Consider the following 14,622-nt stretch of genomic DNA (forward strand, 5'->3'; position numbering starts at 1 on the left):
GCAATGGCAGAGGTCCTCCTCCTGAGGGAGTGCAGGGAGCTAAGAGGAGTTGTGAAGGAAGGGTGGGGAGGGTGGGGTGCTGGCCCTCTCCCCATCTGACCGGCCTGACCATTCCAAGCTCCATTCTCCCTTATCTGAGGTATCCCAGGATGGGTAAGTGAGGCAGCTGGGGTGCCAAGGGACTAGCCAGGCCAGAGGCAGCTTCCTCCTGGGGCAGATTGGCATCAAGACACAAGCTCTGGAGCAGGTCCTCAGGACCCCAGCAAGGAAGGGGCCTGGAGAAGGGGTCTGGAATGAACAAACAGTGGGGAAGCCAGGCCTAAGGAGGCCATGGGCCAACTTCCAAAGGGGCAGGGGCCTGGGCGGCACTTGCAGAAAGTGGACACCTCCCCCAGGGCCACTGCAAGCTTGGTGGGCAGGAGATTGAAGGCTCTCCCGAAAGTCCGTGGATGTACCAGTCAGCTGTAGCCCACACAGGGCATCCTGTCCATCTCTCCTCCATCCACTTCCCTTTATTGTGTCAGGTGGTCCAGGCCATCTTTGAGAGAAGTAGCCTCACTGCTGCAGGCAAAGACAGTGCCCATGTCTTGGCCCATGTCTGTGCCCATCAGGGCAGGCAGCTGGCCCACTCAGCTGCAAGGACCTGCAGGGGTGCCCAAAGCTAGGTTCAAGCTGCTGGTGGCCTGCCCAGAAGCCCTGAGTTCACAAATCAGTCCCTGGTCCTCCATGGGACAGGCAAAAGCCAGAGTGGGTAGAAGGTATCTACAAGGGCCACATGAGGAAACCAGGGTCCTGGGGTAGAGGCAGGCCCAGACAGCCATTGCCCCAGGCAATTGCCCACATAGGGAGGCAGAGTCAAGGGGAAACAAAGTCATTGCCCGAAGAGAAGGCAAGTGCGTCAACTCAGTGCAAAGGTCAGGTGGGACTGGAGCTGGAGCAGAGAGGTCAGAGGTCAGGAGCCTCAAGGGGCAGACGGGAAGGAAGCCAAGTGCTGAGCCTAGGACACTCTCTCCCACTGCTTGCCACTCCCTGTGCCTAGCCCAGGTTTGCAGCCAAGCCCCAGATCCGTGGTCCAACCTTCACCTGCCATCTCATGGGAATGCTCTGGGAAGGCCTGATGTCCTCCTGCCCAGACCAGCCTCCCTTGCAGGGATCCCTCACATACCTCCACCAAGCCATCTCTCCAAGCATCAGAGCCATCCTGGGATGCCTGACTCTCCTCCGCCTACCCTGTGTCTAATGTGGCTCCAGGTGCAGTTGCTTCTCTTCCTCCCAGATACCTTCCAGGCCTATCCACTTTTCATCTCTCCACACAAATGAAAGCTGCTTGAGGGTTTCTGGAAGGCTGTGGTTCTCTCCCCTCCAGCAGTCCCCTGGGGGGCTGAGTGAAGATTGGGACACACACACACACACACACACACACACACACAGCTGCCTTTGCCTTACACATAATGGGTGAAAATAATTTGATCCCCAGTAAAGGGAGGCAGGGAGGCTGAGCCCTGGAGCCCCAGGGCTCTCTGCACAACCAGAACTTGGAAGAGGATGTCTCCAAGGGGCCTGTCAAACAGTCACCCTCCTTTTGGCCCAGGTTGGCCTGGGTGAGGACTGAGTTGGCTGGCTCAGCACAAGGAACTGGGCACTTCTGGCCCTGCTGTGGGTCAATGGAAGCCTCCCTCTCTCCCTCCCGGGCGGGCCTGCTCCACCCCACCTTATCCGGACCAGGCCTGCTGGGCCCTGCTCTGCCTTGCCTGGCCTCCCCCTCTCCCTATCCTTGGAGGGTCCAGAGAGCCAGGAGCTGGCATAACATGGGACAAGGGGAGCGGTTGGCCCGAGGCTGCCAGCTAAAAGGCGCCCATGTCAGCAGTGAGAGGCAGCGCTGAGGGGCACCTCCAAAGGCGAACATGTCTGCTTTCTACTTGACTGACCTGCAGAGGCAGAGACGTGTGTGTGTGTGTGTGTGTGTGTGTGTGTGTGTGTGTGTGTGTGTGTGTCTACTGTTTCCCTCCCCAAAGTGCTCTCCTTTGATATAACAGTTGTGTGGCCATGTATGTCCAACTCTCCTAAGCCTCCAGCCTCATTTTTACCCCAAACACACACACATGCCTACATGCCACAGGGAAAGCCCCTGAACAGATTAAGCATTTTCATGTCTCCATGCTCTCACCCATGCTGTTCCCCCTGCCTGGTATGACTTTCTTCCCTGCTCCACTTGGTGAACTATTTCAAGACTCAGTTCCAGGGCCCACCCTCTGTGGAGCTTTCCCTGGTCCCCCTATCTGTGGATTTTGTGGGCCACTTGTTGAATGCAGTCCTCTTCCTCCTAGGTCTTCAGCTATCATGTTAGTAATAACCCCCAGACCTAGATTATCCCTAGAAACCAATCGAGTCAGTTAATTCATTCATTCCACAGACATGCGTTGGATGCCAACTATACTATGCTTCCTCCCTAAAGATAAGCTCTTCGTTAACATAACTAATCACCAATTACTATGTTGCAATGTTTATTTAGGAAAAGCTGTAATTTAGAGAGGGGTTGAAAGAAATGCCATCAAGTAAGAATAAACTAAGGACCTGTTTCAATGTAAACTATAAACAGCTGTTGCTTGTTGAATCTGGCTCTGTCTTTGAGGTGGAATAAGCAAACCCCTCTTCATGGAACTCTAAGTTTCCTATCAAACCCCCAGCCCTATGCACACCTCTCTTATGTTGGAGTTCCCAAGCAGGTAGGAATGGTCACTGGTGGCTTTCTCCCCTTTCCATGATGAGGGGCAGAGGAGAGTGCAGGCTTCTCTTCCTTTTTCTTAATCTGGGTCTAGAATAGCCAAAGAAAGCAAAACTGTCTCTTTTGAGTTGAGTTCCCTTTCCCTTCAAGACCCTCTTCTGCTTTGGGTCCCCTACATCATGAAAACTATAACTGGTAAAAAGAAAATTCATCTGCATAAAAATAAAAAAATTCATTTCAACAACAACAAAAACCTATCATGATAAAGGTCATTCCACCAAGAAGACAGCGCACTTAATGTGCGTTCACCAAACAACAGAGCTGCAAAATATGTGAAGCAAAAACTGGTAGAACTAAAAGGAGAAATAAACAAATCCACAATTATAGTAGTTGGAGACTTCAACACTCCACCCAAATAGAGAGAAAATCAGCAAGAATATAGAAAAACTCAATAACACCATCAACAAACAAGATGTAATGGACATTTATAGGACACTTTACCCAACAACAGCAGATACCTATTGTTTACAAGTACCCATGCTACACATGCCAATATAGACCATATCCCAGGTCATAAAACAAGCCTCAACAAATTGAAAAGAACTGGCATCATCAGAGTGTGTTCTCCAGTCACAATAGAATCAAACTAGAAATCAATAACAAAAATCTCCAGACACTAGGAAACTAAACAACACACTTCTAAATAATCCATGGGGCAAAGAGAAAGTCTGAAGAAAAATTTTAAAATACACCTAAATAAATAAAAATAAAAGTACAACATAGCAAAATTTGTGAGATTCGGCTAAAGCGGTACTGAGGAGGGACATTTATAGCAAAAAAGAAAGAAAGGGGGGGAGGGAGGAAGGGAGGGAGGGAGGGAGGGAGGGAGGGAGGAAGGAAGGAAGGAAGGAAGGAAGGAAGGAAGGAAGGAAGGAAGGAAGGAAGGAAGGAAGGAAGGAAGGAAGGAAGGAAGGAAGGAAGGAAGGAAGGGAAAGAAAGAAAGAAAGAAAGAAAGAAAGAAAGAAAGAAAGAAAGAAAGAAAGAAAGAAAGAAAGAAAGAAAGAAAGAAAGAAAGAAAGAAAGAAAGAAAGAAAGAAAGAAAGAAAGAAAGAAAGAAAGAAAGAAAAGAAAGAAAGAAAGAAAGAAAGAAAGAAAGAAAGAAAGAAAGAAAGAAAGAAAGAAAGAAAGAAAGAAAGAAAGAAAGAAAGATTGACTGTTTCTCTTCCTAGAAAGGAAGCAATTTATCAAAAGTAGAACAGTGCATAGAGTAAGGGTGGGCAATTTGCCTTGTATCTGTCAGGCCCAAAGCTTGAGAAATACACATTTTAAAATAAAATTAAAACCTGTTGATATCAGGAAGTTGGGAAACTTATGTTGCACTGGATCTAGATTTAAAATCAGAAGAGTCGCACTGAACCTTGGGTCTACCTCAAACTGACCGAATTATTCTGAACAAGTCATTCAAATGTTCTGAATCTTATTGAAATGCTGAACATCCACCTCATAAGGATATTTTGGCATTAAATAATACAACGCATGAGAAAGAAAACAGTCAGGCTCTGTATGAGCTTCCTGGGGCTGCCGTAATAAAGTACCACAAGCTAGGCCGCTTAAAACAACAGGCATGTACTGTATCCCAGTTCTGGGGTCTGGAAGTCTGGGGTGGAGTTAGCAGCAGGGCAGTGTTCCTTCTGAAGGTACATGGGAAGGATCTGCTCAAGGTGTCTCCCCTCACTGCTGGTGGTATGTTGATGATCTTTGGTGTTCCTTGGTTCGTACAGCTCTGCCTCCATCTTCACATGGTGTTCTTCTCTGTGTTTGTGTCCAAATGTCCCCTTTTCAGCTTTTCATAGGACACCAGTCAGATTAGATTACAGGCCCACACCATTCCAGTATGACCTCATCTTAATTACATCTGCAACGATCCTATGTCCAAATAAGGTCACATTCACAGGTACAGGGAGTTTAGGACTTCAGGATATGATGGGGCAGCCCAGGACACAATTTAAACCATAGCAAGCTCTATATACATATGCGCTTGGGCATGTGCACATGTGTGCATGTGTCTCAACCTTCGTAGGCTGCCTGGACGGCTCCTGAGGTGTGTTTACACCCCATGAAGCTTTGTGCACACCCACGTGTAGACGCTGTGTGACTGCCTTGGTCCAGCTCTGTGCTTCCACAGCGGTGCTGGCAGTGCATGCCCGAAAGTGCACCCAGCCTTCCCCCTAGGCCTGCAGCACGCACAGCCCCTCTTACCCTGAAAACCCTGCAGATCCCTGGGACTCATATAGGTTCCCAGTGCACATGTTTGTATCCCCCCAGTGGAATTCTGTGCTGTAGCATGGACACTCTGTCCTTTGTCCTTTGCAGAGGTGTTCTGCTTGTGTCCTTACTCCCAGATGACAAGCACTCACATGAGGCTTTGGTTTCCGCAGTAACCAAGGCCTGCGGCTGACTGGTTATGGAACCTGAAGCAGAGGTGTCCCAGGGACCACCAATGGGATGGCATGGCAGCTTTCCTCCCTTCCCTGCCCACCTTCCCTCCTCAGCATATGCCCAGCAAGCACCTCGGGGCTGGGCGGGGGAGAGCCAGCCCCATCCTTGGAAAGCACACACTCAGTCCTCTGACTAGAAACAAAGGCGAGGACAGGAACAGCCACGGGCCCCAGCCAGCTTCCTGGTGTGGAATCGGGATGGGGTGGGAAGGTGATGGGCAGCAGGCGAGAAGGCTGGGGAGCACCTGGAGCCAGCAGGGCATCAAGGCTGTCCAACACTGCCTGCAGGCCATGAGGCACACCAGAGCACGAAGGAAGGGCTCAAAGGCAGCTCTCCGGGCACTGCCAGAAATTCAGAGTCCTCATCTGGAGGCAGGGCAAGGCCCTGGCAAGTGGCAGGAGCCACAGGGGCCACAGGAGCCAACCAGGTGGCCAGACAGCTGTGGACCAGTGCTGGGATAGTAGAATGTGCCGTGAGTCCCACACATGGTCATCTACCAGAGGCAGGCAGTTTCCCAGTCCTCTCTATACCCCGATGGGCTAGCTCAGGGCCAGGCACAGAGTACGGTGCTGTGAAGGTCTATGTGGGGATACACAGCTGCCCCAACTCAACATCGTTCCTTTGGGAGAGGTCTGTGGAGCACCTGTGGTGTGCAGGTCCAATGCCAGGTACTCTGGAGCACAGAGGCACCCAGGGTCCCTGGGCTCACCAGCTGGCTGGGCACAAAAGGAAGCCCTACAATGCATGAGAGGAGAGCAGGGTGATACCTGAGGCCTGTGCTCTGAGCTATGGGACCAAGGGGGAGGAGGGGAGGGCTCCACAGGCAAGGGACACCTTGTGTGCCAGAGCCCAAGCCAAGAAGCAGCCTGTTGAGGGTAAGGACCAGGCCCAGTGCAGGCCCAGGGGTTCCAAGAGGAAGTGGCGGCTCATGCAGAGACAGGAGGACCCCCTCACATCAGGACAACTCAGTGACAACATGGGGTCAGAGTTCCTCCCTCAGCATGCACCTCCCAGATATCCCTGACCCCTCTGCTCAAGGTCAGGTGCCTGCTGAGGCAGAGTGCTGGGAAAGAGGTGGAGGATGGTGAGGGAGAAGATGGGGAAGTGGAGCTGGGCTGGGCTGGTAAAGCCAGGAAGTTTATCCCTGCAATTCTCCCTTGGAGGCCAACCTGACACTGCCTGGAAACTGGAGGGACCTGGTACCAACTTTCATGAGAGGCTGCCTCTGGCTCTGAGAAGGGGGGTCAAAAACTCTGACACTGCCATCCCTGTCCCACACAGACACAGCCACATCGGCCTCTCTGGGGGACACCAGGGCTTTCAAGCTAAGAGTTACTAAAGAGAAAGGCTATATGGGGTGGGGGTGCCCAGGATGGGCCTGCGCCCCTGTTCCTCCCTCCTGTCCTGTTGCAGGCTCTGGGCCACATCAGCAGGGAGCCTCCCTCTGACTGCAGGGCTGCCCCCTCACAAGGCAATGCTCAGGGACCTCAGCCTGAGGAGCCCAGACTGCCTGGCCCTGGCCACGTGCTTTCCTCCCAGGCCTGGGGCTCCAAACCAAGACAGGACAGCTCACCCTAGGTTCTTCCAGGAAGAACGGAGCTGAGGTCCATGGCGGGGGTGTCAGGGAAGGTCCCAGGGACCTGGTGTGGCAGGTGGAGACCCAAATTCGACCCAGGAAGCAGGTGCCCAGTCCGTGCTCTGTTCCCACACTGGGCATGGAGAGCGCTGAGCGCCCTTGGCCAGGCTGGTCCACTGTGGAGAAGGGCCCTCCCTGTTCCGTCACGCCCCTTGCCACCATCTTGGCCTGTGCCCACGGTGACGTGGACAGTGGATCGGCAGAGCCTGCTGCTCCACGAACCTCCGTCCTGGTTCAGGGTTTTTGTCAAAACGCGGGCGTGCAGGGTGCCCAGGGTCAGGATAGTCCAGGGACTGACGATATTCCCAGGCCAGTCAAAAAGTGACCATGGGGACTCTTTTGAATGTGCCTTCATTTGGAACAAGCTAGAGACGTGACTCCCAAAGGGAAGCAAAAAGACCAAAGCTCTGTCCTCTGAGTTCCCAGTAGCTGGAATGGAGCCGCCAGCAGCGACTCCACAGCTCCCTGTCCCTTCCTCCGTTGCCAGCTTCATTTTCCTGTTTCTTAATCAGGAGGGTCTGGTGAGCCTGTTGAAGTCAGCTAACAATTCGAGCCAAGCTCTTGGATTCATTTGCTCCTGGGTCTACACACATTGCTTGAGCCTTATCCCAGAGCCAGGCTCGGTGTAAAGAGCTGCAAACAGATGCCAACGTGATATGGCCCATCTCCTCTAAACGTTCTGTCAACTCAAAGAGGTGGTCCCCTGGTCAAGGACTGCAGTGGTCCAGGGTTGGGAGGACACAGCCAGCCTGTGCCGAGTGGTCCTAGCGAAGGGAAGAAAGTGATATGCCAGGCAGATGGGGGGCTACGATGGTAAGAGGGAACAGGCATGGCAGGTGAAGACTTTGGAGGATGGTGGATGGCAGGAATATGTTTAAACATGGGCCAGATGTGAACTGGGGGCATAGAACAGGCTGTAGTGAGCTGAAGAGTAGTCCCACAAAATAGATGTCTACCTAGAAACTCACAATGTGAGCTTATTTAGAATAAGGCAAAGGAACACAAGATATCCTGGTGCATTCTGGCAGCCACCCATAGCAATCTGGGACTGGAGGAGTGACCTTGGAGAGAAGGGTTGGAGAGGCAACAGGAAATGGTCACACAGAGCCGTGCAAGCTGGCCACAGTTCTTGGACTTTGTTCTTGTGGCCACTGGGACCCATCGAAGGGTGTTGAGGAGGAGGACAATCACTGTGTCCACCGTGTGGGGGATGGGTAAGAGGGTTGAGCTTGGAGGCTTTGGACAGTGAGGAGGGGGTAGGGTCTGGCCAAGGACAGGAGGTAATGCACTTGCAAGCTCTTTAGCTGGTAAACTCAGCAGAAACTGTCGGGGGGGGGGGGGTTGGACAGAGAGGGGAACTGAGTGCAACTCCCAAGGTTGGGATTTGGGTGACTGGAGGGTAGACAGCAAGTTCCCTGTGGGATACAATTCATCTGAAGGGCCATGGGCATCCAGGTGGCACTGATGTCACAGTCACCACCCAAGAGAAGAGCTATCATCCAGTGAGACCATGTAAGGGACATGAATGAAGGCTGTGGAGCCCAAGAGAGATGGGGCAACTGGCCAGAGCGGTGGGAAGAAAACTGGGCACATGGGACATGTGAGTGAGAGCAAGACTGAAACGGGCACCTGGGCAGCAGCACCTAACCTGTGGTTGAGGCTCAAGTGGAGAGGCCAACTTGGCACAGAAAGAGGACCCCACCTCTTCTGAGCCTGGAGGCTTTGGAATGAAGAAGGGCACAAAGTCCAGGGAGCTCTCACCTGACTGGCCTGAAGGTTCTTGATGACGTGGGTGGTAAAGGCACCCACTGGGAGAGACTGGCCTGAGCTGGGCTCCAGAAGACTGGTAGAGGTTGGGAGTGGCCGCTGAGGATTGTGGGAAGGAAGGTGGCCAGGAGAAAGTAAGGAATTCTACAGGCTGAAAGTGGGATTTCAAGTGGAGATGGGGCCGGGGGTCACCAGAGAAGCACTGAGAAGCAAGGACTCAGATGAGCCATCACGAGGATGAGGGCTGACATGTGGGAGGGAAGCCGTGAGCCCAGAGCAAAGGCCCCAGGAGTGGACATGCAACTGAGGGAGTGGTGGGTGGCTGGGAGGAAGAGCCTCAAAGACCCTGGAGTTTGACAGGAAGATGGACAAGTCACCTTGAGAAGCTGGGTGATACTAACTGGCATTGGGCTCTGGGTGGTGGGTGTGGGAGAACATGCAGCACCCAGAGCTTAGGAGAGAGTTAGGACACAGGGGTGTCTCCACTCAAAAGGCACGGGGGTCACGGGAGGATTTTGAGAGCCGTTTAGGGACTTGGGTGGAGTCAAGGCTGATGCTGGGAGGACAGGGGCTAGCGGTGGCGGGGAGACATGGTGATGAGATCCAGGGGGAAGGGTAGGCTTGGCTAGGGGATAGCATTCCGGGTACCACAAGTACCTCTACCTGAGAACAACTTCTGGATACTTCTCTCCATTATAACCTGCAAAGCCTATCCAGGCCAGCCCCAGTGGGTGAGCCAGGACTGAGAGAAAGCACAGGAAGTTTGTATCTGGATCGCGACAACTTCGCTCTAATGATTGGCAAGCCCTCCTAGGATTATAGCCTTGGGGACCCCAAACTCGACTCCTCCACCGCCTTTCCCTTCTGGGACTGCAGAGCACAGGCAGCACAGGCCAGAATGCCACAAGGAAGCTGAGGTCACAATCACAGTCCCTGTGGCTCTGGCCAGCTCTCCAAAGGCAGGTTGAAAAATTGGGCTCTGTGTTACCCTCGTAGTCCCATCCCACGCTCGCCCAGAGTGTGGGTGCAGTGAAGAGAGGCTTCCACTGCTAGAAGATCAGTCTCAAGCTCTAGGTTGGTGACAGCAGAGTCAAACAGGACCCTAAAGCCATGACTCTCAGAGCTCTGTAATAATGAAATGGCACTGGCAATGGGAGGAGGGGGACCCAGATGGCAGATACCAAGGGTCAGGATGAGGCAGGAGACAGTGGGGAGCTGACTCACCACACTGTTCAGGCACACGGTCACTGAGGACTTACAGTCATCTCCAGGCAGGACAGTGAGGACCCCTGCAAGGTGCTCAGTGACTCCTCACAGCCCCCCACTGGGAGGGCCAATGTGGAGAACACGCTATATGCCTGACTCTGAGTGAGGGGCCTTGGCTGTCTTCCTCCCACCCATGGAATTGTTCAAGGGATTCGATTGACCCTCCTGGCTTCCCTGCCACAGGGTCCTATCCTTCCCTTCCTTCTTCTTGCCTTCTCTTTGCCCAGGGGCTGGCCCTTAGGGGCCGCAGGTCACATGGCCTGGAATCTGGGCTGGTCGCTCTCAGGATGCAAATGACTCACCAATGTGGGAAGCAGGTACTGCAGCAGGGTAATAGCTACTCTAAATTTAGACAGAAAATCCCCACAGAGTTGGCAGAAATATCCCGAGCCTTCCTGGTGGCAAGACTCTCAAACAGGAAAGTGGGGAGGGGGCAGCAAGAGCTGGGGGACTTCATAGAGGATGGGGGCAGGGCCAAGAAAGGGTAACAGAGGAGAAGGCCCTCATCTGGGCTGGAGCACATCTGCTCTAGAGGTTTGTTTGTCACCCTGGAGCCACAGACTAGGGCGGCACCCAGGTGGGGTTGGCTGGACTCAAAGGTGGACCAGGCCCTCTCCGCAGTAGGTTCAGACTTCGTAAACAGCTGGCCAGGGCCCCTCTTGAATCAAAAACGGTCTCCTTCCTTGCTCCGACTGGGTTTCTGGCCCCCTCCTGCTTGCCCCCAAGTCTCCAAGAGCAGAGGCAGTTCCCTCAGTGGAGGCTGTAGCCTGGCTGGGTCCTTGACCCTGTCTCTCTGTGCCTCAGTTTCTTCATTTCAAATGTTCATCAGATGCTGCCAGAATGGTTTAGTAACAGCATGGAGGTGCCTGCTGTCCTCATTACCCGCATGGTGACCAAGAGCTTCCGTTCTCACCACCCAAAGGCTCTGGGATTGGGCTTTCCCTGCAAGCCAGCAGGGCCACACCTGAGTCTCCCTCCCAGTGGCTAAGCAGCTCTGTGAACTGGCTCTGCTCAGCACCCTCCTGAGGCCTAGGCCCTGAGGGCCGGGCCACAGTACCTGCTTTTGTCACTATCTGATTCCTACCCTAGAAGATGGTCCCTGCAGCTCTGGATTTGGGCTCCAACTTCGCCAAAGAGGCTGTAGGGCCTTGGGGAAGTCACTGCCTTGGGCCTTAGCTCTCTCCTGCCCTCGATTATTTCAGTCACTGTGAGAGACTTACTAGGATTTCCAGGCCCAGGGCTGGAACCACGGAGATGATCCCAGACCAGATCAGAGGGTAGAGACCTCCCCCCTACTTCAGAATGGCTCCAGAGGTTGAGGGAGAGGTGCAGAGAGGTCCTGGTGCACCCTGACCCCAGAGCAGCACGTGACTCTGCCTGGCATCAAGCCTTGGTCTAGGTTCAGGGAGCCAAAGGGGGGCCAGGCTGGGCCTTGCAGTGTTGGGAGGGGCAGGGAAACAGGGGATGAGGCAACCAGGAGTCGTTTGCTCCCTTCTCTCCTCCCCTTCCACAGCATTGGGGCTGAAGGGGCTCCCCACTTTCTCCCTTTGCCTGTCCAGCCAATGGATGTTGGCGTCTGGCTCGCTCCCGGTACAAGGATTATATCATCTGTAATGTATATCCAGACACACGCACTGCTGCTTGGGAGGACAAGACAAGGAGAAGGAGCCTGCGCAGCTGGCCAGAGGGGGTTTATAACCAGGTTATTGAACCTGAACCTGAGCCCTCCTGGAGTGGGAGTGTTAATGGCTCCTGAAGACCTGGCCCCTCAGAAATCAATCGCTGTACAAGCTGGCTCGAGGTCTCCCCGCCCTCCTCTCTTACTCCCTCCTGCTCCTGTCTGGCATTGCCTCTCACCCTTTCACCTCAGCTCCAAGTGCAGATCTTGGAGCTGCCACAGGACCATTTGGTTTAAAATATCCTGATGTAGCTCTGTCGGGAGCTGCTGCAGGCAGGTGGGGTGCTTGGGAACAGGGTCTAGAATGTGCTTCTGAAGGCATGGCAACTGGTATCATGTCTAGAAAATACTGGCTAAGGAGCCGCCGATGGAGGAGGGGCAGATGAAGCCTGTTACCCAGTGGTAGAGTGATGGCAGCCTGGGGGGCAGTTGTCTTGTGAGCAAATGGCTTTAGCTGCAAATATTGCTTTTGGTAGGACCAAATGGTTGCCCAGAAATAAAGTCTCGGGTGTGGGTGCATCCAAGTGACAGGGCCCACCAGATAAGAGCAGGGTCTCCATGCAGGGGCCAGACGGGGTGGCGGGCCTCTCCTCAAACCTTCGCTCACTTGTAAAGTGGCCCAGATTCAGGTCCTGGAAAAGGTGTGCCTGGACAGGTACTGAGCCTTCAGCCAAAGGCCCACCGTAGCAGTGTGTCAAAGCAGAGCTGGCAGTTGGTTGGGCCAGGCTGAAGACTTCTCCTTCCTAAGCAAGGCCCAGCTCTCTGCCCCTCCACCTTGCGAAGAACTGGCAGTTCCTGGTCCCCCACTGAGAGCCTTGGGGTGCTCTTGGGAAAGGGGGCAAGACCTCAAGGGAGAGGGTGAGGGCTGGAGCTTCCCAGTCAACCCACTCTGAGATTTCGGTGAGGATAAGAAAGGAACTGAGCAGATGGGCTTGGCTGCTTCCAAGGTAGAGGCCCAGCTGTGCCTTTAGAACACTCTCAGTTCTGACATGGTTGGTCTTGCACTCAAGTCCTCTTCAAGAAAGTTCTCCATTTTATTCAACAGGGCACAGGCCAGGCCTTATTAGCCAAATCTCTGGGGATGACAAGGGAGGTCCCATTTCCTGAGGTGGAGCAGGCCTGCGCCTTTAGAGCTCCTCTGCCTGGCCTGGCCATTGTGTTCGCTTTCTTTTTCTCCAGCACTGGTGGGTCTTGTTGCCTGGAGAGCAGAGGCACTGTGGGATGGCTGGGGTGGGAGTTTTGCAGGGGTGGGGGGCAGCATCATTCAATCCAAATGTTCCTCCTCCAGCCTTTCAGCCCTGAGTCACTAAAGCACAAGATGGTGGGGGCGAAGGGGGGGGGGGGTTGTTATCAAATCTTTCCCGAAACTCCTCTGTGAGTCAGCCCACCAAGCCTTTGCCAGGGGCAAACTAAGCGCCCAGGGCCATGGGCACAGCCACTATATGTCTCCCCCAAATGGAAGGACCACCAAGGGGTGAAAGCCAACTCCATCTTTTTTGGTCTCAGTGTCTTTTCATGTTTTGGTTAACAAAATGGCCCTATTGCTGTAGCTTTTAGCATATGATCTCTTAGCAAAGGCCCCCGGACTTCAAGACAATGGCAATGCTGTCAGAGCACAGGGTCCAGTGACAGTCTCTGCACACAGTTTCATTTGCTCACTGGTGTGGTGTTGTTTTCGCAGTTGGGTTCCACACTGAACCCCAAAGCCCCGATACTGAAGGAGAAGAGAAAAGACAGCCTGGCCCCAGGGGGGCCCTTGGGCCCCTACCTGGCAGAGGCACCGACCAACAGATGCAGCCCAGAAAGGCTCCTGCCCAAGTGCTGAGGCTAGAAGGGGACAAAGGGCAGGGCAGGCATGCAAGCTAGTGGCAGCAGGACCGTGCCCTGGCTCACACAGCATGGATTAAAACTGCCATGAAGCCAGGAGGGCCCTTGGAAATCAAGAGGTCTCCTCTCCCCAAATGTACAGATGAGGAAACTGAGGCACAGAGACAAAGCTATCTCTCTCCTCTCTTTTCCAGGAGTAATGACTCAGGGAATTCAGCGCTGCAACAGAGGCGAGCCAGGCAGCCAGGCCTCCCTTGGCTGCCCCTCATCCATGGAGTGGCTGGCATCCCAGCTCTGCCCATCTCCTTCAAGATGTCATCTCAGCCTGGCCCCACCTCATGCTGATCTCCCTGGGCTGAGAAGGGAACCCCCAGCCCGAAGTCAGCCTTTGCCTGCCCAAGGCCTTATGCTGGTTCTCAGCATCCCTCATGACTTATCCCAGGGCTGGGTCCCAGCTCACCAGCTATTGGCTTAGGAGCCCCTATATGCTCCCCCCCCCGCCTTCCCCTCCCCACAGCAGTGAACAAACCGGAAACCAGTGGCCTTCTTGTTCACATTCGGCTGTGGCTCTGGAACTCAGCGGTCTGAGCCCACTTGGGCTCTGCCACGACATTATTGTGTGACCACCAGGAAACCATTGCCTCAGTTTCCATAGCTATCACATGGGAACAGTCTCCTCTGACTCCCAGACTGGTGTAAGGACAAAATGAGTTCCTTGAAGGAGATGCTCTGGCCTTTATTGCAGAGAAAAGCACAATGAGCCTAATGACCCCTTCCCAACCCCTACCCCTACGTCCTGGCTCCACCCTTTCCAGGCACCAGGGCTCAAATGCTATTACTATTAGCCAGAATCTGATATGTGAGAATTGGAAGAAGACAGTGCAGGAGGACCTAGGAGTTGGAGGCACTTGCAGTGCTATCAGCTCGACCTTAATCTCTCTCCCCCGTGGCGGCAGGAGGTGGCCCTGGAGGCCAAGCTGTGCCTGGTCCTGGATGTGCTCCTTTGCTTCTCTTGAGGGAAGCAGGGGTGCCAGCGGAGATTCTTTGGTGCAACCCTCCCCCAGCCCAGGCCCAGCATAGGTCAGGGCCCTACCCCAGTCCTGCTCCCCACGCTCGTGGCCCCTACACAGCAGGGCTGTTGGGGGCCAGGGGCTGCAGTGGGTATCCAGATAGGGGCCTCGGCTGGCCAGGCGGAGCAGGCAAAGGCTTGCAGGTGGGAGGAAG

The sequence above is a fragment of the Miniopterus natalensis genome, chromosome X, assembly GCF_054644295.1.
Source record: "Miniopterus natalensis isolate mMinNat1 chromosome X, mMinNat1.hap1, whole genome shotgun sequence".
Classification (NCBI taxonomy): domain Eukaryota; kingdom Metazoa; phylum Chordata; class Mammalia; order Chiroptera; family Miniopteridae; genus Miniopterus; species Miniopterus natalensis.